Here is a 27940-nt window from a genome sequence, read left to right as displayed (position 1 = left end):
TCTTATTGGTCAAACCCAAATGGAAGTCAAAGAAAAGAGAACTCATTCATGCAGTCCATGAATTGGGCTTTTAGAGCACAGAGCAAGTTTAGAAGGCATAGAGAGGGACAAATGGAAAATATGTCTCACACTGAGGAATCAAGGTTGATTTCAAGGTTTGGGACCTGATCACCTAAAAGGATAGAGTTGCCGTTTACTGAGATGGGAGGAAATTTAGGTGCAGTAGATCTAGGAAAGAAAATCAGGAGTTCTATTGTAGACATGTTAAATTAAAATGTTCAAGTAGAAATATACAGTAGAAAATTGGATATACAAATTTGGAGCTCAAAAAAGAGGTCTGGGCTGGAAATATAAACATTAACCCTACTTGTCATGAATTTGAGATCCAGAGGAAATACGACACCGATCTATAAATACGAATGATTTGTTTCTTTGAGAGATAATCCTTTTATTTACTTTGAGGGGGAAAAAAACTTAAGTCATATTTTTTATTTTTTATTTTTTTATTTTTCTGTACGCGGGCCTCTCACTGTTGTGGCCTCTCCCTTTGCGGAGCACAGGCTCAGCGGCCATGGCTCACGGGCCCAGCCGCTCCGCGGCATGTGGGATCTTCCCGGACCGGGGCACGAACCTGTGTCCCCTGCATCGGCAGGCGGACTCTCAACCACTGCGCCACCAGGGAAGCCCTTAGGTCATATTTTAATCAATTCCTCTTTAGTACCCTCGAAAGCATGAGCTAAAAGTATTTGTTATAATTATCTATGTATGCCATTATAGACTGTGAGCACCTTACGGGTAGGGACCATTTCTCAGTCATCTTTGTATTCCCAATACCTACCATATAAAGGCTTCTCAAAAAATGTTTGACAGATGAGTGGGATTAATAAAAATATAAATGAATGAAAATAGGGTTGAGATTTGTAGGATGTCCCCAAGGTGCTATCTAAAGTGCCACATTAAATGAGAAAAGTTCTGTTTTTATAAAAAGAACCTCTTCCAATTGACTGTCTGAAGACTCAGATATCTTCACTCACTCTTGATGACCGGCAGTCAAGAAGAGGCTGAGAGTTACAAGATAAACAAAGGAAGTTTAAGCAACTTTAAAGCTTTCATTGGTAAAGCAAAATGCAAGCACCATGGATAGTTTGAGGAAAGCTGGTGTCTCTAATACTGAAGGATAACAAATCACATTTATCTGTTTATTTCCTGTGCCCCTGAGACAGAGCCTGCTTTTATATTTTTAATATTTGTTATACTAAATTTAGTGTTTATCATTTCAATGCCTGTTACACTATTACTACATATGAGCTTATAAGAAAATATCTATGGTATTGTTTTACATGTTTTCAGTTATATAAATTGTATCATATACTAGATATATAATTTTGTCTTTTTTTTCATTTAATATTATGTTTCTAAATTCATACATGTTGATATATATAGCTCCTGTTTATTTTGACTACTTCTTTATTTTGATTGCTATTATAAACAGTGCTACAGTGAACATTCTTGTATATGTGCAAGAGTTTCTTTAGGATATAAAGATATAAATATAAAAGTCAGATTGCTAGTTCATAGAGTATGTACACCTTCAACTTTGCTAGATATAGGTAAACCATTCTCAGAGTAGCTATATAAACTTATACTGCCACAAGTATTTTATGAGAATTCCAGCTCCACACACCTAATTTTTGCCAGTCTGATGGATATGAAATGGTATCTTATTGTTGCTTCAATTTACATTTCCTTGTTATTCAGGCATCCTCTTCTGTGAACTGCCTATTTAATTTTGAGCCAGTGTGGATTCAACAAGCTATGCCTACCACATGTATTTTGGTTCCGTATCGGCAGCTAGGTCTGTTCAAGAACCTCCATGCCAAAATAAAAAAGCAGTACCTCTGAACAAGGGGGTTTGGATTTTCCTCTAGAAGCCACAAAATTTAGTGGTGGTGACTTTCAGGGGCTTGGGTTTAGGATATTAAAGAAAAATATTAGATACTGACATAAATGCAAATGGTTCTCTCTTTCTCTGAGAGTTAAATTTACTTTGAAGAGAAAAAAACCCGAATATTTTACCCACTTCATTTTCCTTAGTATGTCTAACCTCCCTCTCTTTTTCTGTCTTTTCCTGTGTATCTTTTTTTCTTTCTCTGACACATAGTTAAGCACACAAAATCTGTACTAAATACAATACAAATGCATATATAAAAAGATGTATATTAAATACAGCGAAAAACAGCACTCAAAACAGGAAGCTGACTTGTTGACAGTTTGATGAAAGAAAGAAGGAACTACTTTCCCATCAGCCATCAGTGGAGATGAGAAAATTTCAAGTAATTCACAAAAGCCAATATGCTTCAACAAACACACAGTATACATGTGGGAAAATAGATTTTAATATAATTTCAGCAGTTTGTATACATTATGATCCATTCCAACAGGATTTTAATAGATACTCCTCAGTGGAAAAAATCTCTGTATTTATTGCAACAGTATACAAATTAGCAAAAAGAAAATTATGAATACCAATTTCAAAACTAACTTCATATAATAGAATTATTCCATCTAAATCCTGTTTTCAGAATCCTCACTAAATTTAACAGTATTATTTATTGGTTTCTTTAAGGTACACTCTCATAGAGATGTCTTGTTATAGAAACTTATAGATTCCATATTTCCACAGTATTGACTCTCCAAAAGCCTAAGCCTTTCATGACTATTATGATATAGAACAACAATGGCCAATAGAACTTTCTATGATAATGGAAATGTTCTATATTTTTGCTGTCCAATATGGTAGCCACATGTGGTAATAAGCATTTGAAATGTGGCTTGTGTGACTGAGGAACTGCATTTTCATTTTAGTTAGCTTTATTTTAATTTATTAAATAGCCATATGTGGCAAGTACTGATAACTGTTGTACTGAGCAGCACAGATTTCGTGTAATCTAGAAAAACTTTCCTTTTATCTAGCCATAAACATTGGTCTCTAACTGTACTAAGCAGAGAGCCAGGACTGAACAGTCTCTATGCTAGGATCAGAGGTCATAACCCTGTCTTCTCAGCACCATTTGTGGTGACCTATCTCTCCCCTCCTATCAGTGCTGAGTCTATGGGTATCTACTACCCTGGCCTTCTATGTCTTATGTCCTGACTCTCATTTTTAGCAGAGCTTACACTTGACTCTTGTTATCTAACCTATATGGTCTTGGATACCTGCCTTTATGTGCTTTATGCTCCTAACTTGTGTTCTTGGGCATCTCTGCTTGATCACTTAGGGTGGCTCAGCTACTTCAGTCACCATTTTCCTCCCCTTCCTGTGCTTCCCATGTTGATTGCCCACACTCCATTTTCCTCCAAGGAGATTTAATATTCACATCCCCATTCATGACTTTAGCCAGCCCTAAGGTATCTGTCTAACCTGTGGCTTTAAGTACACTCCTGGGTCTGATTTCTCTTGGCTTTCCCCTTAAGAAATGAAAAATTTTTAATTGGAAACTGTTTAAGATAATTTGGGGACTTAATCCTCAAAATAATAGTGTCCTCTGTATACCACCAAATTCAAAACACTTGTCATTCCATTAGTACCAGCTATTTCATTTTCCTCTTGAGCAAAAGAGAAGAAAGCTGCTTTTGAAAATACCTTCAGAGAAATCAGAAAATTACAGTATGAATTAAAAGACCTTGAGAAAATCAAATAATTCAGATTCCAGTGTGAGATACGGATTATAGCCATAGTAAGGGGTCATTTAAGAGAGAGATGACAATCTTCCCTTAACTATTTCTCATAGCTTTAACTTAAAAATTAACCACAATATAATTTATTTATTAAAATTCTACTCATGGTTCATCAGTTTTTGCAGTAAACACAGAAATTTATACTCCACTATGCTAGAAATGTAAGGATTCTAGTAGTCTAGCCAGCGTCCACAGTTACCAAAGTTTATACTCTACAATTACTCTCATGTCATATCCAGGCATTCGGTCAACTGTCTAATAACCAGTGATGATTCACTGTTGAATTGCAGATCAGATTATCCTAGAAAGCCAGAATAATATGAAATAACCCTTGATAGCAAATTAGAAAACCCCTAAGTACACTAAAGGATAAATGAGATACTCAAACCTGAAGAATTTTTAAAAAAGCAAACTTCACAGTTAAAAATATGACACATTTTCACAAAGAGAATGATAATCACTCTTTTTTGTTCATTTGTCTGGTTTTGTCTTTGCTTTTCTGTTTGTTTAACTCAAAAAGGTAGTATGGGAGACTTGGGAAATGCATGGGGAAATGTGTCCCAGTAATGACCAGAATAGATGTTAACATGTTTTGATGGAAAGAGCATGAACTTTAGCATCATATAATCCTCGATTCAAATTCTGGATTGGCCATTATTATCTCGGTGTCTTGAGAAAATTCTTTCCCTGAGCTTTTGTTCCCTCCTCCTTTGTAAAAGGAAGACAATGATGTCCACACCTCATGGCATTGGTTTGAGGATTAAGTGAGGTAATAAGATAAACAAAAGCACTGTGACACACAGTATTTGCCCAATAGATGTTAGTTCTTGCTTTTGTCAGTACTCTCCTCTCCTGCTTCTCTGTAAATCTTTAAAAATGAATTTCTCATATCTGAGTGGTAGAAAATATAAAACATTGTAAACCCTACATAGTCTAACACAATGATGGGCAAATAGTATGCACTCAAAAAAGATTTGTAGATTGAGATTCTACAAATACATTCCTTCTTGAAAGCAGGGGGATGGATGAGATGCATTCTAAAGTTCTGAGATTAACACTCTAGTAAGAAAGCTTTTCTCAGTGTCAGCCACAGTAAGAATCAGTTCATCATGAGGGGGAAAAAAGGAATTTTTTTTTACTGGTCCTACCTCTGGTTTTCTTTATGAAATACAGTACAGAGAATCTCCTCAGAGCTCTTTCTGCAATCTTAGGCAAACTCTTCTTTCTAGACAAACAAAGCATAACTATTTCCTCCAGTATTTCATTTCATCTAATTCATCACTTCTCACTCATTTGTTTCTTGATCATTCATTCTGATTCCATCTCAAATGAGCCTTTGTAAATATTTAAAAGATGGCTCAGGTACAGAGAGCGCCATATCAGGTAGTGGCTAACCCCTCCTCCACTTCCTAACACCAGAACTAAATGGTATACAGAGAGAAACCTGGGACAAGTAAGAAAATACTTTTCAGCATCCATCTGGGAGAGCAACCCTAAACCATGATAGCCACAGCTAATAACTACATAGTCAACTGTGAAGGTCAGAAAAGTGCCACCAAGCTTAGAGGCAAATACCTACTGGCACTAAATTATGGCTGGAAAAACAAAAGAGCTCCTTTCAGTAAGCAGTTACAAGGAATCCAGGACTCTCAATGGATGTGAAAGCCTGTGTTTAAGCAAAACCACAGAATGGTCGTGCCCATTTCATTTTCTTTAGCTTTCTTAATAAATTTCTATTTATGCTCCCTTGATGTCACCAACTCAAACTTCAGAGTCTCAGTAGGTTTACCCACATTTCAGCATAGAAAAACTTCTAGCCATATAGATTTATGTAAATCACTCTTTGTATACCTCACTGTCTCCTGAAATCTTGCAACCAGAGCACAAACAGCTGCATATTTAAACAGTAGAGGTGGTTTCACTAACTTGAGTAAAAGTGTATGCTAGGGTCCTGATAAAACTAAAGTTTCTTCATAAATAGCTATATTAGCTGGAAACAGCCATAGATTAATTTCAAAGTAGTTAAAACCTATGTGTTTATAATATGGTCAGATATATAGATATATATATACATATATATAAAATATATATATAATGTACTTTGAAATTTAAAAATACATTTAAATCTTCATTTTAAAATGATGATTACGAGCCAATTTTAGAAATGTCTTACGTTTGAAGATCTGTAAAAGATGTCTTCTACAATCACTCTTCTATAAATAACCACACATTTCTAAGAAATCTTAAAATCAGACTGCTCTCAATAGAAAACTGACATTTTCCTCCAATAGTCTCTACTCTGAGTCTATTTGAAAAGTTGGTCAAAGACAGCAGCCATGTGCATATGTATGGTTTTGATCTATACTCCTGCCCTAATTCCTGTGGCTTGGACCCATTCCAGATGCTCTGCCTTATTGTGGTTTGTATGAGATCCCCTTCCCTGATTCACTGCATTCTCCTGATTGACAAACAGATTTAGATATGAAAACAAACAGTTACCTGGCTATAATTGGTTTCTAACAGCTGCACTGTTGTAGTACTTCTAAACCATGGTTTAGAAAATACCTCCTAAAGAAGTTTCCTGTTGTGTTCGGAAGAGTGTGTGTGTGTGTGTGTGTGTGTGTGTGTTTGGTATTGTTTGCTTTTGTTTGATTTTAACCATTTGGGAATCTTTATCGTTCACCAAGATATTTAGTAACTTTGGTGTACATACTATTTATACATTTTATGAACTGAAATTTATATTCGTATTTTTTTACCCTCCACAAATTAAATTTAAATAAGAATACACTGGATTTTAACTTTCTAAACTGATGTGCTTTTTAATTGAATTTAGAATAGTCTACAAAAGGGTCACTTTTATTTTTGCTTTATGCACGTGAAGCATAATTCTACTTCATTGATAGATTAAAATGTTAGACTAGAAGTAATAAACTACTACTATATTTTTAGTAGATTGTCTCATAATATCAGTTGAATTATGTGAAATATATCAAATTATTTACAATACAAGCTACTACTTATATACCACAAAAAATTGCAGCTCCCTCAACACATCAGAATAAGAGACTGGGACTTTGCATTTTAAAATTCCTGTGGAAATCAAATGTATTTTAAGTATCAGCTCTGATTATTTAATCAGACAACTTGCATTTTGCCCTGGCTAATTTTGAAGGCTGATAATATTTTACTCATAAAAATAATTGTGCACCTGTTGTGACAGAAGCCTAGTTAAACAAATGTTAATAGGAAGGTAACTCTTTGCTTTAAGCATAAGAATACAGGTCTCTCATTATTATTACATGAAGAAACATATTTTTAAAGCCATGGAATAGATTTCATTTTAAATCTCATCTCTTCGGTAGCCCTAGAGAGATATTTAAGACTATTATTAAAACATGTATAATGAATAGTTGCATATTAAGTTGAAAGGGAACACCAGATGATGTCTACTGAACAAAATGGATATGAAGTTCCTCCTTCCCATTTAATACCTGTGTTCTTCTGCCTTATTCTATTCCCTACCAAACCATTTTAATGATATTGAATCATTTCTGTGAAAAATGTGTACTTTTCTTACTAGCTTATGATCAAAGCAGAAAATATAAAGTGGGCCTACAAGAGCTGTACCCTTCTTGCACTCTTATTTTCTGACCCTTTCAGCAATAGAGATGATTTTCACTACCAAAATTCTCTGAGCTTTAAAAAATGCTAGGCACTCATGGAAGAGACAGGCTCAGACCTCTCTTCTGTGGTTTCTACCATTTTGTACCAACTTTCTAAATTACCAACTTCTGTCTATTCAATCCATTTCCAGGTGTAATCAACTCCTAAGTACTGAAAAGAGTCTTGAGGAAGAAAAATTTGTCTGAAGTTAAACTGAGACAGGCTGGGACCTGGAACCCCTTGCTGCAGTGCTGCAATGCTTGCACCTGGACAAACCTCTCCTCCAGCAACAAAATACAAAGAAACTATAAGGGACTAAAAATAACTGCGTGCATGCGCAGTTGGGGCAAATTATGGACAAAAAGATACAAAAGACTATAAAAAACTCAACTGCCACTTCTGAAGAGCCGGAGCAAAAACAGAGTGTTGGGAGCAAAAGCAGTGTACTGAGCATGCCCCCTGCACTCAACACCACCAGAGGGGTGGGCAAAACACCTAAGCCACCCCTCCGGCCCGACCCCTGGACACACTTCTACCCTCACCCCATATTAGGAACAAGCTTGCCCCCTCTCAGAGGGCAAGCGAGCAAGGGAACCTGTTACTTGTTCTGGTTCCCCCCTGCTGCAGCAAGGGCCCCAATAAAGCCCTGCCTGAATTTGTTTGGCCTCTTGTCAATTTCTATTGATGGGGGGGGCGGGGAGGCCAAGAACCCTGGTTGGTAACAAAAGTAGCAAAATTTTGAGCTCCGTTGTACACCTCTCTTGTTGACTTTTGTAAGACTGTAGCCTTGCAACTGGCCCAGCCTCTTTAAGGTTATACTTAAAAGGTGATTTTATTCAAAATCTCCTAAACTTTTGAACCCTACCCTTTACAATGTTGGGTTCCTTCTAATTTTATTTTGGTTAGTGTAGTACAAGTTTACAAGCAGAGTTCAGAGAATGTGTGCATTTTTAAATGACCTAAATTCTCTGTAGTTTCCTTTTTCAGTAGTTTAATGCTGAAACATTTGGATTGAAGGGAAATCACAAATAAACGGAAAAATTGCATCAAATTTCCTCAGTGCATTAAATATGCACTCTGTGGTAATTACCAACAGTAGCAGCACATTTAAAAATGTAGAGAATAATGCACAATTTATGCCTATTTCAAGGGTCTAATTCATAAAAACACCATTTGGATGGAAATACAAACATTTAATTAAATGGTTAGCCTTATAATTTTTTTTTTTTAGTTCAGACAGATGACCTAAGTATGTGTGTGGGAGGTCTAGTACTATGGGCCAGTTCTTTATGTGACATATGTATCGCATGAGAATTTGGTGAAAAGCTGACTCTAGAATAAAGAACTACCCAGGATGCACCTGGCACCTGTGGTGCTAGGCACAGAGCACTTCTGGGCCTATAAACAGCATTGAGATTAATTGCTATTCCATAAGTTTTTCTTTCAAGAATCAGCTGTATATAAATATTATAACTGTGTATTTTAAACTACATCATTTATTCAGACAAAAAAGACTAAAGTAAAATAGAGCAAATTAAAAAGAATGATATACAAAAATTTTAAATCTTTTTAATACTATTTTATGTTTACTAAAAACCTTATATATAACTTTTAATTATAAAATAATAAATTCATATTATTAAAATCTCATTTATCATACACATTACACACACAAAACATTTCACAGCAACCGTATGTCCAGAAATGGTACATGTGAAAATCCCATTTTAACAGCAGGACCTATAAGTTTTAGCTATCACTGTAATAAAATGCCAGAACTAAAATTATACGAAAAAAATCTCTTAAAATTTTGGAAAATAGAATTTGAATTGTACTTGAATAAGGCGATTTAATAATACTACAAGGGTTTGAGAGGCATGTGATAGCTAAAAGATCTTTGAGATGGGAATGAAGCTGACTAGGCCTAGCCTCAACGAAAAATGTAAGCTAATTATCAATAAATTGAATATCATTTTTTGGTTGAGCAAACACTGGCAACTTAAACTATACTCTAAACTTGACATGGGAGATAACTCTGATTTCTTGGACTGTTAGAACTTCCTCTTAATTTTATGTATATCTAATCATTTCCTATGAAATAATTTGTGCTTCAAGAGGTAATAAATGGTTCCAGGTACTAATGGGTGGCACAAAACCAAATACTCTTGTTCTTATTCCTACTGGCAAACTACTATTTACTGAGAAATATTTTGTCAGTCACTTTGCAATCACTGACAATGATCCTGAAATGCAAGTATTTTTTTCTACTTTATAGGTTAGAAAGCTGAGAGTAAAACAGGGTAAATTAATTGCTCAGTTTACACGATTCAAACTCACATCTGATCAACTCCACATCCTGTATTTATTATGCCATAATTCCAGTTTCAAGGAGGAAAGCAACTCATTTCTTTAAGCCAGTAACTTCATTCATCTAATGTCTTCACAGAAACTTTGAACTCTTAGATGTGACTAATTTGCTTTGTAGTTATCATTGGCAAATTAATTTATTATCAAGGTAAATATATACTAGTCTATTTTAAGGTTCTAGTCCAGTGGTTCTTAAAGTGTGGTTCTTGGACCCCTTGGAATCCCAGAGTACCTGAGGTCAACACTGTTTTCATAATAATACTAAGACACTGTGCTGCATGTTATGGTGTTGACATTTGCACTAAAGATGCAAATGAAATAGTGGGTTAAAATTGCTGATCCCCTAGCATGAATCAAATGCACCTAACTCTACTAGTAGTCATTGTATTCTTCACCACTATATACTTACAGTTAAAAAAAAAACACAGAAAGTTCAGTTTCCATTAATAATTTCCTTGATGAAACAATAAAAACAATTTTATTAAATAATCACTTTTTTTAAGTACTCATACTTAAAATATCCTGTGTGATAAAATGGGAAGCATTCTGCTGTTTATTGTACCTAAGTATAATAGTTCAAGAAAAATGACTTATGCTGTTGTTTGAGTTGTATGCTGACATTTTCATATCTTTTTAGACATTTTCATATCTTTTTATACACAAAGCACCAATTTTATTTGAAACAACTAAAAGACAAAATATCATTTTTCATACTTCAATATTTGGCAAGTGAGCCTGCCACTTCAAGAAAAACAACTGAAAGTATTGGTGGAGGGCTTCCCTGGTGGCGCAGTGGTTGGGAGTCCGCCTACCGATGCAGGGGACGCGGGTTCATGCCCCGGTCTGGGAGGATCCCGCGTGCCGGGGAGCGGCTGGGCCCGTGAGCCATGGCCGCTGGGCCTGCGCGTCCGGAGCCTGTGCGCCGCGACGGGAGAGGCCACAACAGTGAGAGGCCTGCGTACCGCATTCAACCAATAAATATTTACTGTTTCAAGTACTAAACTATGTCAACTGTGTTGACAGCCTGCGCGTCCGGAGCCTGTGCTCCGCGACGGGAGAGGCCACAACAGTGAGAGGCCTGCGTACCGCATTCAACCAATAAATATTTACTGTTTCAAGTACTAAACTATGTCAACTGTGTTGACAAGTGTTGTTGGCTACCTATAGTATAGCATTTATTGATTCCCTACTCCATGCCACCCCAAACACACATATTGTCTCTAATCCTCTCAAAAAAATCAGAAGTTAAAGTAAGTAGCATAATCCATTTTCTTTTGTACAAATAATGAAACTAATCCCTTTCAGTTTTTTATTCAAGACTTGCTTTCAGTCTTTTTTTTAAAACTAGTCTTTATTGAAAAAGCAATGCCTACACATGGTTAAAAAATACTTCAGTACAAACTATACAGTTCAAATTAAAAATCCAGCCTCTGTCCCATACCCTTCACTCCCCACACTCCCCACTACATAGTCAACCTCTGTTAACAGTTTATTAAATATCCTTCCAGAAATTTTCTGTGTATATACAATTTTTTACACAAATTGGAGCATACATATGCTCTCCTCAATTTTACTCTGTCACTCTTAATAGTTCCAGAGATATTATCCTTATTAAGACAAACAATAATTCAGGTAATATAGAGAGAAGCTATGCTGAAAGCCTCTAAATTAGTGACCCCATTTCTCCCACTATAATGCAGAATAAGTCAGACTTAAATTTATGTCCTGTGAGGTATTTTCACTTAACACTCAGCTTTGCTTATCTCTTTATTGAGGTAAGAAGATGCTACTAAAAATGGGACTAAATTCACTACCCAAATGTTATGAAATCAGCATTCCAAGTTATAAGAGAAGTTTCTTTCAATATGCCCAAACACATTTCATTCCCAGATTCCTATAGCTCTGCTGTTACCCTGTCATCTCTTATTCCACTGAGTCACACCCCAATTTACAGGTGTGTATTAATGCATGTATTTATGTATGTATGGATGGAAGGTAAACGTTATTTTTAATTCTGGGTTTGTACACTAATAGTGAAATAAAAACATTTGTATTCAAAGAATACGAACTACTTTGATAAACGAAGGTTCCACCATAAGCCTAAATCTAACACACATCATTAAAGCTCCAGTATGTTTTCACTAATTCCACACAGGAGGATTACAGATGTCCTGCTAGCTACCATTTCCTGGTAAGCAATCTGAATGGCTTCCAGGAAATTGCTAATGACCTTCATTTTACTTAAAATCTAGGCTGCAATTAGTAAGAGTTTTTCTTCTGCATGCTGGTTATAATGTTTATTTTCATCACAGCAATCAGGAAGAAAAAAGTGAAATGTCTTGTTTTTGAATTATATCAAAATGTGTTCTCTTTTATTTCGATATGTCACCAAATAGACTAATACATATTTAATGTAATCATAATTGTGTAAGAATACTTTGGATCATTTTTCCTTCTAACCAATTTTGCCTCCTTTCCCACTCGCTCCTGCTAAAATTAGCCTTTTAAAAATGGAATCAATAGGAATACTTTATAAATGGTGACTATTTTTACATATAAGAACATTTTTTAATTGAAATTTTTGAAACGAGATATGATTTTAAAGTTTTATGTTTTTAATTATAATAATTAACTACTAAAAAAGAAGTTTCAGATTCTTATTCAATGAATTTAAAATATTATTATGTGGTCAATATAATAATAACAAAGAACAATTTTAGCCAGTACTATATTTATAGCCAGAACCTGTTATTAAACGTCAGTATTTTCTTTTAAGTAAACATTGATTTCTGTAATTAGATTCAACTGATCTTTTCCCCAACATATCTATTTCTTTTAATCCCAACAGTTAACAATGATTCTAATGTATCATAATACTTTAGACCTTACTCATATAGTAGTAATTTTTGTCAGTAGCTTTTGTTTGAATTTTAATTAATAAGACCTTGTGTCTCCAACCCCAAGTGAAGGGAGGTTTTAATTGCTTGTATGTATATCACACAGACATCAAAAGAAGTAAAAGATGTTTATAACAGAGAGCACAAAGGAGAGCTTTGAAATGTCTACATTCATGCAAAGTGGTATAATTTTTAAAAATGGATGTTGCTATGTTATAATACATATATATTTATAAAACTAGCCGTGGTGTACATTTATTGTTAGTAAAAAGAGTTCATGAGTTCTGCAATGATAACTCACTATTGATTACAAGATGACCAAAAGACTATGTGAAATGGGCTAAACGTGCTATTTGAGGGAAATTCCACCTTAGTAATTTATTGTGTTATTTTAGGGAAGTGACTCTTCTTTTGTGGATATTGGGGTCCCTATATGGAAAATAAGTTGAATTGCATAATATGCAAAGCTCCTTCAACTCTAATTTTTGGAGATTCTATGATTTTAGATGTTACTCTGAAGTTCTACAATTACACAGATTTATACAGAAAATAGATAGTGACACTCTACTACATTATTTCATACAAATCAATGAGAAAATTACATGTACTCTGAATCTCTTTCACAAGCTGGTCTCTAGAGCAATACAGCATTTGTCTTAGAAATAACAATTTAAAATTTTCAAAACACATGAAATCTAAACATTGATATATTACTGTTTCAATCCTTTTTCCTAATGAGACAGCAAAAATCACTAGGTATGTGAAGTTTGTTGATTTTATTGGAGTTAAAAAAGTTGCTGATGATTCGTCTCTAAACACCTCCAGATTTTTTTTAAGTTCCCTTGGATGAAGAAATTGCTGTAAATTTGTAAATGGAAATTCAAGAAAAACTCATTTATAAATGAATATGTAAAGTGTACAGTCACAGCTTTTGGAAGACCACTCTAGTCCTTCTGTGACTGCCTACAACAGAAAATACCAGTAACTATGAATTACTATTCCTAAAAAAACAAGAGTATTCCGTAGAAAGGGCAATGCATAGAATAAGCAATCAGAGTACTTAGATATAGTTTAGGCCCTTACTATAAAGTGAACAAACTAGTTGAGAGAATTGGCAGTTAAGATAGTAACCTGTGACGTAGAACACTAATTCTTTGGGAATGCTGTTACATTCATTCTGACCTTTTGGTGATAACGGCACTGCTTAAGTTACTTCAAGAATAACCTACACTATTTGATCTTCAAAGATCTATCATGCACTGAAAAAAACCATGACTTTTGTGTTCCTGCACTCTCCATCAAAGATTTATGTTTGCAATCAAAACTGAAAATGAAACCAGGCTCTCAGTGGCACATAGTAGCAAAATTATAATACATTCACATTTTTAATTCAGTACATGTACCAAGCACAACTGTAATATGCCTGCACTATTTGATGCAACACAGTTTCTAATTTTACTTCTCTTAGTAAAAACCCTAATGAAGTAACAGTGAGTAATGCTTAAAGTTTTTAATATTAAAGTATAGCAACAATATTTAGGCTCCAGAACAAATCTCTCAGACATTTTAGTTGAATAACCATAGAAAGTAATTGTGTTTCAATAATAACCTTAAAAACATTGGGAATCATTTGTAGAATTTTCCATTTAAAAGCATATGTTTAATCACTTTTTTCCCTAGCAGAAAGAGACTGTCATTTTTCTAAGCTTCAGGACAGTATACCTACAAGCACATCTACCTTAATCCCTAAATGTAAATATTGAGATGATTAGTCATAAATGACCAAGGAAGAAAAGCACTATTTTCCTTATTTGGTTCATATCACATAATTATTTTTTCTCTCTTATCATCTGTGTGTTTGACAAACAGTTTGTGCTAACTCAAACAACCAGCATTACTGTTTCTCTGGCACACTGCCCAGGGAGGCGCCTTCACACCAAGGAGGAGATGCCAGCCACAGCATAGAGGGGCATGTATGCAAAAATGGAAGGCTGGCTAAGATTCTCCTATATAAACCACAGAAGGCTATATCCATGCATAGAAAACAGAAGATGAATCCTAATGCTCTAGACATCATTTAGTATGTCACCATTGCATTTAGAAGTGTTTCATCACCATAAGTATCCTGGCATCCTCACTCAAACAAACAAGTATACATACAAATGGGTTATGGACTTTACCAGTACTTCTGCTTCAACTTGTATCCTTCTACTATATTATTCCGCCCTCTTTCTCATTCGGATTTTTTTTTTTTTTTTTTTTTTTTTGGCTGCATTGGGTCTTCATTGCTGTGCGTGGGCTGTCTCTAGTTGCGGCGACCGGGGGCTACTCTTCATTGCGGTGTGCGGGCTTCTCATTGCAGTGGCTTCTCTTGTTGCAGAGCATGGGCTCTAGGAGCGCGGGCTTCAGTAGTTGTGGTGTGGCCTTCAGTAGTTGTGGTGCACGGGCTCTAGAACGCAGGCTTGGTAGTTGTGGCGCATGGGCTTAGCTGCTCTGCAGCATGTGTGATCTTCCTGCCAGGGCTTGAACCCGTGTATCCTGCATTGGTAGGTGTATTCTTAACCACTGCACCACCAGGGAAGTCCCTCTCATTCGGATTTAGATCAAGATAAATAATTCCATAGGTATTCTTTTGCCAAAATGGCAGAGTAGAGAGACCCTGAGCTCACCTCCTCTCACAGGCACACCAAAATTTCAACTATTTACAGAACTACTATTGATGAAAAAGACTGGAACCTACCAGAAAAGTTCTTCTACAAGTAAAGATGTACAGAAGGAACCACAACAAGATGGGTAGGAGGGACAGAGTCATAGCATATCAAGACCCATATCCCTGGGTGGGTGACCCCCAAACAGGAAAATAATTACAATTGCAGAGGTTCTCCACAAGGAAAGAGGGTTCTGAGCCCTATATCGGGCTCTGTAACCCAAGAGTCCTGCACTGGGAAGAAAAGCCCCCAGAACATTTGGGTTTGAAGGCCAGCAGGTCTTACTTCCAGAAGACCCAGAGGGTTGTGGGAAATAGACTCCACTCTTAAAGGGCACACACAAAATCTAACATGCTCTGGGACCCCCCACCCACCTCACCGGCAGAAAGGCTGCTTTAAGACCCCCTGAGCCCACAGCTGCCCTTGGCCACAGCCCTGCCCACCAGAGGGCCAAGGACCTGCCCTTGCACACCTGTACACATGTACTAGAGCTGGAACCCCATAGCCCCACAGCCAGAGACCCCAGGACCCAGCTGCAGCCATTAGTGGACAGGCACCAGCCCCAGAATTCCCTGGACCTAGGCCCCACCCATCAGCAAGCCTGCTTGAGCCTCAGGACCAGCCTCACCCACCAGCAGTGGACAACTGCAGCCCCTAGCCTGACTTGGCAAGACCCAGCCTACCCACCAGCAGGCCAAGAAGTTTCAGGACACCTTGGACCCCTCAGCCAGCTGTGTCAGGAACCAGCCCCACTCACCAGTGGTCCTACACCAGCTCTGGGACTCCTGGGCCCTGCAGTCAGATTCCAGGACCCAGCTCTTCCTGCCAGTGAGCCGACACTAGCCCTAGCTTCACACAACAGTGGGTAGTCACAGCCACAGGATCTCCTGGACCCCAGCTTCACCCCAGGGCTCTGCAGCCAGCCACCTCGTGACCCAGCCCCACCAACCAGTGGTGGGCAGCCTCCAAAAAAAGGCAGGACCTGGAAACCAAATGGACTGGAAGCCAGTCATGCCTTACAGACCACACACGGTAGCAGCCCACCACAACAGAAGGACCCATGAAGCTCACATACAGGTTGAGCATAGATCTCTGGTGACCAGAGGGAAGTGTACTGCTGGGAGCATTGAATGTCTCCTACAAAAGGCCACTTCTCCAAGGTCGGGAAGCATAACCAACCTACCAGATATATAGAAATAAAAACAGCAAGTTAGGCAAAATGAAGTGGCAGAAGAATGGAGGAACATGTCAAAACCCCAGAAGAAGAACTAAGTGAAGTGGAGATAGGCAGTCTACCCTAGAAAGAGCTCAAGGTAATGATCGTAAAGATGATCAAAGAACTCAGGAGAAAAATGGATGAACAGAGCAGGAAGTTAGAAGTTTTGAACAAAGAGTTGGAAAATATAAAGAAATCAACGAAACAGAGGTAAAGAATACAATAACTGAAATGAAAGATACACGAGAAGGAATCAACAGTAGACTATGTAATACAGAGGAATGGATCAACAAGCTGGAAGACAGAGTAGTGGAAATCACTGAAACTGAACAGAAAAAAGCATGAAAAGAAATGAGGACAATTTAAGAGACCTCTGGACAACATCAAAAATACTAACATTACATTATAGGGGTCCCAGAAGGAGAAGAGAGAGAAAGGGGCAGATAACATACATGAAGACATAACAGCTGAAAACTTCCCTAACCTGGAAAAGGAAACAGACATCCAAGTCCAGGAAGTATAAAGAGCCCCAAACAAGATCAACACAAAGAGGACCAGACCAAGACACAATGTAATTAAAATGGCAAATATTAAAGATGTAGAGACAATAAAAAAGCAGCAAGACAAAAGGAACAAGTTACATACAAGGAAACTTACATAAGGCTATCAGCTGACATTTTAGCAGAAACTGCAGGCCAGAAGGCACTATATATTTATATAAAGTGAGGAAAGGAAAAAACCCTACAACCAAGAATACTGTCTACTTGGCAAGGCTCTCACTCAGATTTGATGGAGAGATCAAAAGGTTTACAGACAAGCAAAAGCTAAGTGTTCAGCACCACCAAACTAGCTTCACAAGAAATGTTCAAGGGACTTCTCTAAGCAAAAAAGAAAAGGCTGCTACTAGAAACATGAAAATTACAAAAGGAAAAAGCTCACTGGTAAAGGCAAATACACAGTAAAGGTAATTTATCAACCATGTACAAAGTTAGTAGGAAGGCTAAGAGACAAAAGTAGTAAAATAATCTATATTCACAATAAGCAGTTAAGGGACACACAAAACAAATAGATGTAAAATATGATGTCAAAAACAGCAATCGTGAGGGGAGGAGAGTAAAAACTACAGCATTGTTAGAATGCAATTAGAATTAAGAGATCATCAACTTAAAATAATTACTCATATATTTATATTGTTATATACAAATGTCATGGTAACCCCAAACCAAAAATCTGTAATACACACACAAAAAAGAAAGGAATCCAAGCAACACTACAGATAGGAACCAAATCACAAGGGAAGAGAACCAAAGAAGAAAGGAACAGAAAAGAACTACAAAACAACCCTAAAACAATTAAAATGGCAATAAGTAGATACATATCAATAATTACTTTAAGTGGAAATTGACTAAATGCTGCAATCAAAAGACAACTAGTGGCTGAAGGGATACCAAAAAAAAAAAAAAAAAGACCTGTATATACGCTCTCTACAAGATATTCACTTCAGATCTAAAGACACACACAGATTGAAAGTGAGAGGATGAAAAAGGGTGTTCCATGCAAATGGAAATCAAAAGAAAGCCAGGGTAGCAATACTTACATTAGACAAAATAGACTTTCAAACAAAGACTGTTACAAGAGACAAATAAGGCCATTACATAATGATCAAGGGATCAATCCAAGAAGATATAACAATTGTAAATATATATGCATCCAACATAAGATCACTTAAACACATAAAGCAAATATTAATAGAAATAAAGGGAGAAATTGACATTAACCCAGTAATAGTAGGGAATTTTAACACCCCACCTACATCAATGGACAGATCTTCCAGGCAGAAAATCAATAAGGAAACACTGGCCTTAAATGACACATTAGATGAGATAGACTTAATATATATAGAATACTGCATCCAAAAGCAGCAGAGTACACATTCTTTTCAAGGGCAAATGGAACATTCTTCAGGATAGATCACATGCTAGGCCACAAAACAAGTCTTTCTAAATTTTAATTTAAGAAAATTGAAAACATATCAAGCATATTTTCTAACCACAATACGATAAGACTAGAAATCAACTACATGGAAAAAAACTGCAAAAAACAAAAACATGTGGAGACTAAACAGTATGTTACTAAACAACCAATGGATCACTGAAGAACTCAAGGAAGAAATCAAAATATACCTGGAGACAAATGAAAACAAAAAGGCAACAATCCAAATGCCATGGGGTGCAGCAAAACAGTTGTAAGAGGTAAGTTTGTAGCAATACAAGCTTACCTCAGGAAACAAGAAAAATCTCAAATAAACAACCTAACCTTAGACCTAAAGGGAACATACCTCAACATAATAAGGGCCATATATGATCAGCCTACAGATAATATCATGCTCAACAGTGAAAAGCTGAAAGCATTTCCTCTAAGATCAGGAACAAGAGACAGATGGCCACTCTCACCACTTTTATTCAACACAGTATTGCGAGTCTTAGCTACAGCAATCAGAAAAGAAAAAGAAATAAAAGGAATCAAAATTGGAAAGGAAGAAGTAAAACTGTCACTGTTTACAGATGACATGATACCATACATAGAAAATCCTAAAGATGTCACCAGAAAACTACTAGAGCTCATCAATGAATCTGGTAAACTTGCTGCATATAAAATTAATACTGTTGTATTTCTATACACTAACAACAACTATCAGAAGGAGAAATTAAGGAAACAATCCCATTTACAATAGCATCAAAAAGAATAAATTATCTGGGAAGAAACCTACCTAAGGAGGTAAAAGACGTGTACTTGGAAAACTATAAGACACTGATAAAAGAAATTAAAGATAACACCATCAAATAGACAGATATATCGTGTTCATGGATTGGAAAATTAATATTGTTTAAATGATCATACTACCCAAGGCAATCTACAGATTTAATGCAATCCCTATCAAGTTACCAATGGCATTTTTCACAGTACTAAAACAAATAATTCTGAAATGTGTGTGGAAATACAAAAGACCCTGAAGAGACAAAATAGTCTTACAAAAGAAGAACACAGCTGGACATATTACTCTCCCTAATTTCAAATTACAATACAAAGCTACAGTAATCAAAACAGTATGGTACAGGCAAAAGAACAGACACATAGATCAATGGAACAGAATAGACAGCCCAGAAGTAAACCTACACATTTATGGTCAATTAATCTATGAAAAAGGATGGAAGACTATACAATGGAGAAAAGACAGTCTCTTCAATATGTAGTGCTGGGAAAACTGGACAGCTACATGTCAAAGAGTGAAATTAGAACATTTTTTCATATACAAAAATAAACTCAAAATGGATTAAAGACTTAAATGTAAAACCAGAAACCATAAAACTCCTCGAGGAAAATATAGGTGAAACACTCTTTGACATTAACTGTAGCAATATTTTTTGGCTCTGTCTCCTGGCAAAGGAAATAAAAGCAAAAATAAACAAATGAGACCTAATTTAACTTAAATGTTTTTGCACAGCAAAGAAAACCATCAACAAAATTAAACGACAGCCTACTGAATGGGAGCAAATATTTTTAAATGATATCACTGATAGGAGTAAATATCTAAAATATATATATGTGATACAATTCAATATCAAAAACAAACTGCTCAATTGAAAAATGGGCAGAAGGCCTCAATAAGACATTTTTCCAAAGAGGACATACCAATGGCCAACAGGCATATGAAAAGATGCTCACCATTACTAATCATCAGAGAAGTGTAAATCAAAATCACAATGAGGTATCACCTCACACCTGTCAGAATGCCTATCATCAAAAAGAACACAAATAACAAATGATGGCAAGGATGTGGAGAAAAAGGGAACCCTTGTGCACCATTGGTAGGAATGTAAATTGGTGCCTTCACTATGGAAAACATTATGGAGGTTCCTCAAAAAACTAAAAAATAGACCTACTATGTGATCCATCAATTCCACTCCTGGGTATATATCCTAAGAAAATGAAAACACTAATTCAAAATGACACATGTACCCCAATGTTCATAGCAGCATTATTTACAATAGCCAAGATATGGACACAACCTAAGTGTCCTTTAACAGATAAATGGATAAAGAAGATGCAGTATAAAAAAAATATATAGGGCTTCCCTGGAGGCGCAGTGGTTGAGAGTCCGCCTGCCGATGCAGGGGACACGGGTTATTTATATAGGAATACTACTCAGCCATAAAAAGAATGAAATTTTGCAACAACATGGATGGACCTGGAGGGTGTTATGCTTAGTGAAATAAAGCAGACAGAGAAAGACAAATACTGTATGATATCACTTATATGAGGAATCTAAAAAATAAAACAAACTAGTGAATATAACAAAAAAGAGGCAGACTCACAAATACAGAGAATAAATCAGTGGTTACCAGTGGGGAGAGAGGGAGGGAGTGGCAAGATAGGGGTAGGGGATTAAAAGGTACAAACTATTAGGTATAAAATAAGTAAGCTGCAAGGATATATTATACAGCACAGGGAATATAGCCAATATTTTATAAAACTATAAATGGAGTATAATCTATAAAAAATTTGAATCGCTATATTTATACCTGAAACTAATATAATATTGTAAATGAACTATGTCTCAATTTCTTTAAATGATAAACACTACTATAGGGAAAAACTGTATTACCTATACCCATGACTGCTTTGCTATACTGCCTCACTTACATAGAAAAGAGCAAAATTGGAAGTATTTTGGTTGTTCATGTGTTGTAGGAGGATGAAACAGTCCAGAGTCTATCTTCTCCTTGTCCCCAGTGCAGAATTCCAAGACTGAAGAATCTGAGAAGTAATCTGTATTATACTAAACAGAGGCTTTAGAGACCAGGATTCAAACCCTACATCCATAACTTTCTGAGTGACCCAAACAAGCCACTTAATTTCTCTCAGTCTAATTTTACTCACATGTAAAATCAATATAAAAATATTTTCCTCACTGGGTTGTCAAAAGGATCAGATAAAATAATGTAGGTAGTTTTAGTACATGGTTTCTTTTATAAACAATAAAGTATCTCACAAAAGTATTTATTACATTGCTTACTGACAGGAAATAGTATTTTGAAAAACAGCCTTAAAATTAAGAAAATTTAATAAACACTAGTATAATTTTGAAGGAATTTTAGGTCATGAACATTCCACCAAAGCAGGAATACCGCTCTACATCTCTGTTTAAATTTTCCATTGATTTTATTTTATTATTTTATCCACTCATTTATTCATTTAATAAATATTTATTGAACAACCACTATATTTGATCCAACTGCATCAATGTTGGGTAGCCATTAATTGTTCCTAAGTTCTTTTGTATATTGAGAACAATTTCCCTATTGCCTTAACCCCCTAAAACAACACAAAAATCTTATCCACTTCTATTCAACAGAACTCCAAACATCTAATGTGTATGAGGTCAAACTTCCCTAGGTCTTGAATCACTATTCACATTAAATGTCCAAGTCTCTTTACTAGTCTAGCCACTCTTGAAAAATACTAATTTCACAACAGACCCCTTAACATATGGTAACCCAATTAGAACACAATACTTCAAGATGTAACCAGACCAAGGCAAAGGTCTAATCATTTTATGCTATCTTTCATTTAAGTCTTAATAATAAATTTATTTAACAATACTCGTAATAATATTAACCTCTTTTGAACATTGCTTTGAGATTACTGCTATTAAATTTATTCCATTTACAGCACTCTATCCTCAATTAATGCTGCTGTAAAAAAGAAGTTACCTATGGAAATATGATGGGGGGTTAGGGATGGGATTTTCTCTTAAAGAATATTGGACAAGATTCAGATACAGGCCCACTGAAAATCTGTGATTCATTGTTTGTCCACCTTTAGCAATATTCCAACTCCTACCAAGAGTTTTGGAAATACTGCTTTATTTCACTTAGATAATAGGACTTTTATTTGAAAGCACTAGTATTTTTTAAAGTAAAATCTAAAAAGTAGGTTATTAATGTATTATTTCTTGATATGTAGTAATATTAAAGTCACCGGGTTGAAGATTCATTTTTCAGTATAGCTCATCCATTCTATTGCCCACACTTTAATTCTCCTTCTAGCACCTAACCCACCACAAAGAATTTTCCAATGACAGAGGCTGTTTCCACCCTTTCTCAGCTTCATCACACTTTTGAATCCAAAAGAAGACATAAAGTTAAGAATGACAGAGAAACATAAGATAAGTTAGATAATAATATAAATATTGACTATTTAGAAAATAATGACTATGAGAATTCTAAAAATTTAAATTTATGGGATGCATAAAGCTAGTTCTACAAACACATTCATGGCTAAAAGTGCTTTTATTAATTAATAAAAAATGTTGAAAATAAAGTAGTCAACTTAGAAAATTAGGAGGTATCAGAAAACAGATAAAAGAAAAAGTATAAGAAAAACAAAGAAGAGAGACATAACAAAGGTAAAAGCAAGATTAAGTAGTTGGCATGCTGAAAAACAGCAGAACTGACAAGTAAACCTAAAAGCTGGATCCTTACTGAGGAGTAAGGGGGGAATGATAAATAGAAAAACCACTAGCAAGTAAAAATTGAGGAACAAAAGGGAGAGAACACAGATATGCAAAATTTAAATAGAATATATAACAGCAAATAAATGGAAAACTTAAAATAAGCGATATTGTATTTTAAAACAATACTAATGTTTTTTAAAATCTCAGTGAAATATACAATTTTCTAGGAAATTTTTTTCCTGGCAAAACTGACTTAAAGAGAAAAAGAAACTGTAAAAAAAAAAATTATCTCCATAGAAAACTCTAAGCCTAGATGTTTCATGAATATATTCTTTCAGAATTCTAAGAAATAAGTTATTCCCACTTATTTTTTTTCACCTGATGAACTCAATTGTTTGTTTTTAATTGATTATACTAAGATGAAATCGTTGTCCTCTTTTTTTATTTAAGTATAGTTGATTTACATTGTTTGATTAATTTCTGATATACAGCAAAGTGATTCAGTTATCTGGCAACAAATACATATCTGTCAATAATTACCTTAAATGTCAATGGACCAAATGCTCCAATCAAAAGACACAGAGTGGCAGATCGGATAAAAAAAACAAACCAAGAGCCTACAATATGTTGCCTTCAAGAGACCCACTTCAGGCAAAGGACACAAAAAGAATATAAAAAAAGATTCCCACTTATTAATAAAATGTTGTCTATTCAATAGTTTTACATAGCCTTCCTCCACAAAAAAGGAGGAAAAGCTTTCCAATTCCACGAACTCTGGCACTAAAATTTAACAAAGATAGTACAAATAAAGAAAAACACAAACTAATCTCATTTATAAATACAGATGCAAAAATAACAGTAATGTAAGCAAATAAAATTATGCAGTACATTAAAACAAGACTACACCATGACTAATTAGGGTTTATTTCATCAGTAAATTTGAAAAACAAAAACCAATAAGATATGCCATAAACTAAAATGCAATTTCTCATAGAAACTCCTAATAAAGTGGACTAGCATGATTTTTAATGATAAAAATCATTAAATCAACAGTCAATATAATACTTAATGGTGAAATATTAAAAACAATTCCATAAATTAAAAACTAAATAAAATACCTGCTATCACCTGTATTATTTAACATTATTCTTGATATTCTAGGCAGTGTATTAAAAGAAGAGGTGAAAAAAAAGGAACAAATAGCTGCTAAAAAAGAGGAGAAAACATATCAGCTGAAATATGACTAGAGCTAATAAGTCTGACAAACAGGGAAGTTATAAAATGAATCAGCAAAATTTACTAACACCCCCAAATATAGTAACAAAAATAGAGTAGTAGTATGAAAAATATCTCATTCATAAGAGCAAGTAAAAATATTAAATATTATAAAGGAAACATCAAAGGAAATGTGCAGAATCTGTATCTAAAAAACAAAACATTGTTGAGGGACATAAAAGAATTGAGTAAGTTATTTGGAATGGAAAGATTCAATGCTAAAAAGATTTGTTATCCCATAGTTTTATAATCTTTTTTAAAAAATCACTTTGCAATTTTAATTAACATATAAAATCTAAGATAAACTTTAGAGAAGTATACAAACACCTTAAAGAATAATTATGAATGAGGTCTTGCAATACTTTTCAAAGATACTATAAAGCTACAGTGATTAATATAGCGTAGCACTGTAAAAGTTCAGGTAGAAAGATATATGGAATAGAGCCAAAAACTGAGAAATGGCTCCAAATATGTAATCAGTATGTAATAAAAGATGTTATTTCAAGTCAGATGGGATAAGATGGGTTACTTAATAAATGATACAGAGATATTTGGTTAACTTGAGAAAAAAATTAAGTTATATCTCTGGTTGAAATTATACTCAAAATATGTTCAAGATGAATCAAAGACTTAAGTGTATAAAAATATAGTCAAAGAACTGGAAGAAAATATAGTAGAATATTATATAATTTTAGACTGGGAGAAGCCTTTCTAAACAAACCCCAAACAGAAAAAAAAAAAAAAAAAAAGAAGAGCATTAAAAAAGGGAGGCAAAGATTTAACAACAAAACCATAAAGTAAAGAAAATGACAAAATATACATATACGACAAATAAAGGCTAATACCATTAAAATATACATTAAGAGCCTTAAAAACCATAAAAACTAGACAAATCCTTTAAAGGAAAAATGGGCAAACAACATAAACAGACAATTCACAAAGGAAGAGACATTTAATACAAATAAATTCATGTAAAACTCTTCATTCTCAATAAAAATCAAAAGAATTCAAATTAAATCAGCAATAATATGTTCTATTCCCTTATCCAACTGGCAAGAAATGTTTAAAATAATAATACTTGCTACTGATGGCAAGGGAATACTTGCAGATACTGCTGGTGAGAGCACAGAACACTATATCCGAAGGGCAACGTGAATCAAAAGGCTTCTTTAAAAAGAACACCTTCTTTGACCCAGTAATTTCACTTTTTAGAAATATATCGTAAGAAAATAACCACTAATTGACACGGAAAAGTATTAAAAAGTTATCCATGTTCAAGGTTTTCTTTATAATGACAAACAATAAAAACAACTTAAATATTGAATAAAAGACTCAGTTAAATTATAAGAACCTCACTTTATGCAATATTTTCTGCAAATAAGAATAATAGTTTAGAAGATGACCTAATCAGGGAAATTCACAATATATCATTAAGTGGGAAAAATAGATTACAAATGAATAGTAAAAGGATGATTCCAATTTTAAGGGAAAAAAATTTTTATGCATAAATTAAAATGGAAAGGATATATATTATAATACAGGTAGAATGAAAGGGCAATTATATTTTCCTTTGAGTGTGTTTATACACTTTTTGCAATAAATGTATATGAATTTTGTAATGAGGGAAAAATAATGAGATAGATAAATACACACGCTTGAGATATACTGAACACTGATAACCCACTGTAGTATGTTTCTTTTCTTTTAATTTATTTTTTGGCCGCACTGAGTGGCATGCAGTGTCTTAGTTCCCCGACCAGGGATTGCACCGATGCCCCCTGCAGTGGAAATGCGGAGCCCTAACTACTGGACCACCAGGGAATTCCCCTAGTATGTTTTTCTTGGAAATAGTATTTAGATCACCCTAAAATTTCAGAATAATTATAACTAATTTTGGTGGCTAATAACTGATCTGATCTCACCTACAATAAAAATGTATGTTGAGCTTCAGCAGTGACCGAATCAAACTATTTGAACACTACTTTAACTATTTTTTTTCAATTTTTTATATTATGTTATACTTTTTGTATAATGTTTTTGGTGACAAAATATTAAGATGTAAAAAGAGACACTTACGTAGAGTAAATCAAAATGAAAAATTTAGTAAGAATCTTATCTTCTATGCCCGTAAAACTGAGGGTAGCACACAAATGAAAGTTTACACTTCACATACAGAATCCAGAAAAGAAAAAGTTAAAGAATTTAAAAAGCCTAATTTTGCATGTTTCACTTTTGAGATTTATATATTTTGATTATATAAAACTAGTACAGTTTTTGCATTTTTAGAATCAAAAATAAAGATAGAAAGTGGGAGGGGGAAAGATAACCCAAAGCATAAAAACTCGATGCTGAATCATAACATAATAAAATGTTAGCTTCCACATTACTGAGAGAAAGCAAGACCCCCATCATTCACGCTGGCAAAAGCTTGCCTTTGCATAAACCATTTCTGTTCTCACTGTCATAAAACCAATGACTTTGGAAAGGGAAGAAAACACAGAATGACGTGCAAAGTAGCACACACCATGTTATTGCAGCTGGATAAAGAATATGTCACTAATGACTTTCTTTCTACCCGTCAGTTTTAAGTTGAGTTTCTTTTTTTTTTTCCAAAATAGCAAATGGCCTTTATGAGTACAAAACAGAAGCAGTGAAATTCAAAATAATATCCAATTTCCACTTGATTTTGATACTGCATTAGTTAATAGAATCAGTTATTAATTATTTCTTGGAAAAGATATGACTTCCTTTTCTCTTCATTTGAGTTGAACATAACATGCCTGAACACTAAGCAATTTTCTGTAATAAATTCAAAATAAAATTTTCATCAGATAGTTATCACCAAATGTTCATCTTAAATGAGGAATTATCCATGGGAATATTCACCTGAAGTCATTTGATAAATTCAGAAAACTAATGTAATTAAGTTCCCAAAGTGTCAGGTCAAGTCAGAGTGATGACTGTCTGTAAGGGACAACTGAAAAAATTAATTAATGACAATGGATTCTATTCATGATACCAAAAGCTAGTGATACAGCACTTCATCTCCATAAAGGAATCAACAAGAGAGAATTGGGCAAAAAGTATAGCTTCTTAACTGATAGGGCAGCTTAATTCTGTAATGGATTGGGACTGCCCACTTCTTAACACATTTCAAAATAATAATGTCAATCACTTATATTTAAAAATAAAGATGCTCATTCTCATCCGGGTTGGAGATCATGAAATGTTAAGTCCGGTGAAATCTGACTGAGATTAATCAACCTACAATCCTACGGGCAGTTAATAACAACCACAACTTTCCCTCATGAGGACTTTCTTAAGTGCCAGGCAGTTTTAAAAGCTTTACATATACTAATTCTCTTAATGAGCCTACGAAGTAGGTATTTTTATTATCCTCAGTTTAGACACAAGGAATTCAAAACATAGAAAGCTTCAGTGACTTGCCCAAAATCACTCATCTAGTAAGTGACAGAGCCAGGATTTGAACAGGTAAACAGGCCTCAGAATCCAGCCATAAACCATAAACAGCACATTCTATAAACTCCTTTTTTAC

General features: G+C 34.8%; 1 protein-coding gene across 9 annotated transcripts in view; it reads right to left on the bottom strand.

Annotated features, from left to right (window-relative positions):
* The window catches only part of LOC102980368 (transcription factor SOX-6), a 297561-nt gene that overhangs the window by 244759 nt on the left and 24862 nt on the right, over positions 1-27940 (bottom strand). The window lies entirely within an intron of this gene.

The sequence above is a fragment of the Physeter macrocephalus genome, chromosome 16 (genome assembly GCF_002837175.3).
Source record: "Physeter macrocephalus isolate SW-GA chromosome 16, ASM283717v5, whole genome shotgun sequence".
Taxonomy (NCBI): domain Eukaryota; kingdom Metazoa; phylum Chordata; class Mammalia; order Artiodactyla; family Physeteridae; genus Physeter; species Physeter macrocephalus.
Note: the sequence above shows the minus strand (reverse complement) of the source record. Positions and strands in the feature narration are given on the sequence as shown.